The following is a 6,111-nucleotide window of genomic DNA, read 5'->3' on the forward strand; positions in this document are numbered from 1 at the left end:
CACAATCCGATAACTAAGAAACTACAATACTTAGATGCGATTGTGTTAGACTGATAAGTCAAAGACAACTCGAAACTATATGAAACAACGTAGATTAGTTCGTTCTTAAATCACGAGTTCACAAAAGATTTATATGAACCACTTACAAAAAACATTTGTCATAACAAGAATTCTTTCCTAAACATTGAAAGAAACATCCAAAATAACATGGAAAAATCCCACCCATTAATTAGCCTAACCATTTCACACCATAAACTTCCATACTCTACTCTCCTAGATAGGGTTACAACAATTTGTGCGATTGTGTCCCTCCCCCTACACCTATCACATTTGTTCGGAACCAGTTTCTTCTTAGGTACCTGCAGCATACAGAACAACAACAACCAAGCTATAACTCTCAAACATACAAAATTGTTATCACAGAACAAAGAACAAAACTCACTTGTATCTCCCAAGTTGATGATATGTGTGTTTTTCGGCGGCGTCATGATTGTCCTTTTGTATTCGGAGGGTACAAAATCATACTGCTCACTTCTTCAGGTATTTCAACATTCCTTGGATCACCATCAGGGTTGATATCACCTGCATATGTCTCCCTCCACGATGTTGTTTTGTACCAATGCCCACATAAGGTGTCGTAAGGCACACCAACACCATCTGCTGCAATCATAGCATGCCCTCAAGAAATTTTAATCTCATCAAAATACTTACAACTGCACTTCCTCTCTGCTAGCATTACCTGGTCTTTGCCCCCTAAACTTCACTGAATTTATCTTGCTGCCTCTAACAGTAACCATGTTCTTTGTCATCTGTTTGTCAACTTCAACGCTCACCAAACCTCTATGTTTCTCAACCTTTTTTCTTCTTGCACTGAACCATCTAGTCATCATCCTCTGTATGAATGTTACCAACTCAGCTATAGGGGCTCCCCTCCCCTCCAACAATGCCGTGTTTAGTTTCTCAGTAATATTGCTTGTCAAGATGTTATACATATCACATGGGAAGTTAGCTCTTGACCATCGAGCTACACCGATTTTCTCCAAATAAATTCCACAAGCACAGTTAGTCTCCCCGATCTTGCCATAAAGATCCTTAAATTCTAGTGGCCTATAAGCCATTGCTGCTACATTAACCATATTTTCTAAGTTCTTACTTGAAAACTTAGAGTTCACATTCTTTGCCAAATGAACTATGCAAGCTTCATGCTTAGTGATATATCATGGATTTTACCCACTTTTAGCCATGGTATATTGGTATTTTTAGATACATTGTAGTTGTTTTGGAGTTTTTTTAGTATGTTTTCAGGTTTTGGAGTGATTTGGAGGAAAGTGGTGATTTTGGTGAATTTTGGAGATAAAATGATAAAGACCCGTAGTTGACCATCGAACAGCCCAATGGTCGATAATTGAAGACGATAATCGATCGACACACACTCTGTGTTCTCGATCGACAGAAAAGCGCGCAAAGGCCAGATTTGGTTCCACCCGACTTTAAGCCCAAGTCCCACAAGTATTACCAAATTGCCCCTGACGAGTTTTAACCTAATATTTATGTGCTCTGCCATTGTTCTAGGCAACACATGCTTTCTACACTTCCATATTTTCATACATCAAAATACTTAGAGTCTTAGGTTTGGAGAGAAGATCCAAGAACTCCTTCAGAGATTTGTGATTGAAACTCCAAGTTTTTCTACTCTTATCTATTTATGCAGTTTTCATATTACTTTGTTATGAATTGCTTATCCATGTCTGAATAGTTCTCTTTGTTAGATTTAGGGTTCAGATATTCATGAGGGATTAGCCCAAAATATAGAATGCTAAGTGTTAGGATATCAATCAATTGAACTGTTATTCAATGCATGTGTTCTAGAGTAGCTAACTAGGACCTTGTTCATAGATATTAGGGTGCAAGCGGAAGCATGATCCTTTGTCTAATCTAGTTTACATTGTGCTAGGATTGCTAGAAACAAGCGGAAGCTGGTTTAGTTTAACCTAGTGAACGCGTCAAACCCATGCGGTAAAGCTTCTTGGAAGGAACGTCGATCAACAACTCAATAATTGCATCGATCGACGGGCTGAAAGGTGTATCAATCGACAGTCCATAATTGGTATCGATCGACACTTTCTCAAGACCAACAAGCAACAGCTGAGGTCTTAGTCCGGGCAATAGATAGTATAAAAATACGGAAGTTGATCGGCTATTCTTTAAGTTTGAGTTCTAGAATATCCAACATACACTTAGTCTCTATATCTCTATAATCCTGATGGTCTGAATAAAAACCCTAAGTCTAACGTCTTTCATATCTATTTCAAAACCTCAATCAATCTACCGAGCAACTACCTTGCTCACCACTGCTATTTACATTTAAACCATTTGACCTAGCTTAATCACATAACTATAGATCTTTTGTGTGCGCTAGCTCCCTGTGAATTCGATCCCTAAGGCTACAACTCGACCTTTTATTTGAGAGAATAAATCACTCATTAGGATAATTTGAGTGATATCACTTAGCTTGAGGATAGATCTTACTCACCGCATTCGATAGGCAGACCGTCCTATCGGATATTATTGCTAGAGTAGGAGAATCCCCAAGAATCCTCTCAACTTTCTGTAAAAACCATGTCCACGCATCCTCATCTTCGCTGTCCACAACCGCAAAAGCAAGTGGGATGATCTGAAAATTGACATCCTGCCCACTTGTGGTCAGCCAAACCCCCTTGTACTTGCTGCTGAGGTGTGTACCATCGATCACCAATACATGCCTTAACTTTTTTAACCCATTCAACGACGCACAAAATGCAAGAAAAATATAGAGAAAACGTTCATCACCATCATCATCTAAATTTGTTTCCAAATCAGCTATAGTACCAGAATTTGCCAGTTTCAACATATACAAATATTGTGGCAGCTTCAAGTACGAGTCCTCATTAGAACCATGGAACCCTAAAATATTTTTCCTTTTCCCTATAGAACTTCATGTACGAGGCGTTTACACGCAGCTCCTCCAACACTAGTCTTTACAACTCCCTAGCTATTGGTGCCTTCCCAGATCTCCAAACTTAGCTTTGTAAACATTTTTCGGCGGCGTCATGATTGTCCTTTTGTATTCGGAGGGTACAAAATCATACTGCTCACTTCTTCAGGTATTTCAACATTCCTTGGATCACCATCAGGGTTGATATCACCTGCATATGTCTCCCTCCACGATGTTGTTTTGTACCAATGCCCACATAAGGTGTCGTAAGGCACACCAACACCATCTGCTGCAATCATAGCATGCCCTCAAGAAATTTTAATCTCATCAAAATACTTACGACTGCACTTCCTCTCTGCTAGCATTACCTGGTCTTTGCCCCCTAAACTTCACTGAATTTATCTTGCTGCCTCTAACAGTAACCATGTTCTTTGTCATCTGTTTGTCAACTTCAACGCTCACCAAACCTCTATGTTTCTCAACCTTTTTTCTTCTTGCACTGAACCATCTAGTCATCATCCTCTGTATGAATGTTACCAACTCAGCTATAGGGGCTCCCCTCCCCTCCAACAATGCCGTGTTTAGTTTCTCAGTAATATTGCTTGTCAAGATGTTATACATATCACATGGGAAGTTAGCTCTTGACCATCGAGCTACACCGATTTTCTCCAAATAAATTCCACAAGCACAGTTAGTCTCCCCGATCTTGCCATAAAGATCCTTAAATTCTAGTGGCCTATAAGCCATTGCTGCTACATTAACCATATTTTCTAAGTTCTTACTTGAAAACTTAGAGTTCACATTCTTTGCCAAATGAACTATGCAAGCTTCATGCTTAGTGATATATCATGGATTTTACCCACTTTTAGCCATGGTATATTGGTATTTTTAGATACATTGTAGTTGTTTTGGAGTTTTTTTAGTATGTTTTCAGGTTTTGGAGTGATTTGGAGGAAAGTGGTGATTTTGGTGAATTTTGGAGATAAAATGATAAAGACCCGTAGTTGACCATCGAACAGCCCAATGGTCGATAATTGAAGACGATAATCGATCGACACACACTCTGTGTTCTCGATCGACAGAAAAGCGCGCAAAGGCCAGATTTGGTTCCACCCGACTTTAAGCCCAAGTCCCACAAGTATTACCAAATTGCCCCTGACGAGTTTTAACCTAATATTTATGTGCTCTGCCATTGTTCTAGGCAACACATGCTTTCTACACTTCCATATTTTCATACATCAAAATACTTAGAGTCTTAGGTTTGGAGAGAAGATCCAAGAACTCCTTCAGAGATTTGTGATTGAAACTCCAAGTTTTTCTACTCTTATCTATTTATGCAGTTTTCATATTACTTTGTTATGAATTGCTTATCCATGTCTGAATAGTTCTCTTTGTTAGATTTAGGGTTCAGATATTCATGAGGGATTAGCCCAAAATATAGAATGCTAAGTGTTAGGATATCAATCAATTGAACTGTTATTCAATGCATGTGTTCTAGAGTAGCTAACTAGGACCTTGTTCATAGATATTAGGGTGCAAGCGGAAGCATGATCCTTTGTCTAATCTAGTTTACATTGTGCTAGGATTGCTAGAAACAAGCGGAAGCTGGTTTAGTTTAACCTAGTGAACGCGTCAAACCCATGCGGTAAAGCTTCTTGGAAGGAACGTCGATCAACAACTCAATAATTGCATCGATCGACGGGCTGAAAGGTGTATCAATCGACAGTCCATAATTGGTATCGATCGACACTTTCTCAAGACCAACAAGCAACAGCTGAGGTCTTAGTCCGGGCAATAGATAGTATAAAAATACGGAAGTTGATCGGCTATTCTTTAAGTTTGAGTTCTAGAATATCCAACATACACTTAGTCTCTATATCTCTATAATCCTGATGGTCTGAATAAAAACCCTAAGTCTAACGTCTTTCATATCTATTTCAAAACCTCAATCAATCTACCGAGCAACTACCTTGCTCACCACTGCTATTTACATTTAAACCATTTGACCTAGCTTAATCACATAACTATAGATCTTTTGTGTGCGCTAGCTCCCTGTGAATTCGATCCCTATGGCTACAACTCGACCTTTTATTTGAGAGAATAAATCACTCATTAGGGTAATTTGAGTGATATCACTTAGCTTGAGGATAGATCTTACTCACCGCATTCGATAGGCAGACCGCCCTATCGGATATTATTGCTAGAGTAGGAGAATCCCCAAGAATCCTCTCAACTTTCTGTAAAAACCATGTCCACGCATCCTCATCTTCGCTGTCCACAACCGCAAAAGCAAGTGGGATGATCTGAAAATTGACATCCTGCCCACTTGTGGTCAGCCAAACCCCCTTGTACTTGCTGCTGAGGTGTGTACCATCGATCACCAATACATGCCTTAACTTTTTTAACCCATTCAACGACGCACAAAATGCAAGAAAAATATAGAGAAAACGTTCATCACCATCATCATCTAAATTTGTTTCCAAATCAGCTATAGTACCAGAATTTGCCAGTTTCAACATATACAAATATTGTGGCAGCTTCAAGTACGAGTCCTCATTAGAACCATGGAACCCTAAAATATTTTTCCTTTTCCCTATAGAACTTCATGTACGAGGCGTTTACACGCAGCTCCTCCAACACTAGTCTTTACAACTCCCTAGCTATTGGTGCCTTCCCAGATCTCCAAACTTAGCTTTGTAAACAGCAGTTACTATACGAGATGTTGATTTACTCTTGTACCCTAACCAAAATTCAATTAGACAACTATGATCAAGCTGCGCCTTCCTTATCTCATAGTAACCACATCCCATAATTTCATGCGGCGTTACGCGGCAATCACACCCACTGTCAGGGCAATTTACAGCAAATGAATCTATCTTCGTCATTGTCTGCGTGAACTTGAACTGCTTCTTAATAGCATATATTGCTAATGCAATATGACAATCCTCTTTACTGCCAAACACCTTACCAAGTGCTATTTTCCCATCACCCTCATCCACATTCATATCTAGGATTTCAGCTGCATCATATTATGTGTCATCAAAAAGAAGCGGAATATCAAATTCCTCGTCATCATAGCATCTTCAAGCCTACGAGTTGGCCCCCTGATTTTGTTTACTTCTCCGGGAAGACCACCA

The sequence above is a fragment of the Brassica oleracea genome, chromosome C7 (genome assembly GCF_000695525.1).
Source record: "Brassica oleracea var. oleracea cultivar TO1000 chromosome C7, BOL, whole genome shotgun sequence".
In the NCBI taxonomy this organism is placed as follows: Eukaryota; Viridiplantae; Streptophyta; class Magnoliopsida; order Brassicales; family Brassicaceae; genus Brassica; species Brassica oleracea.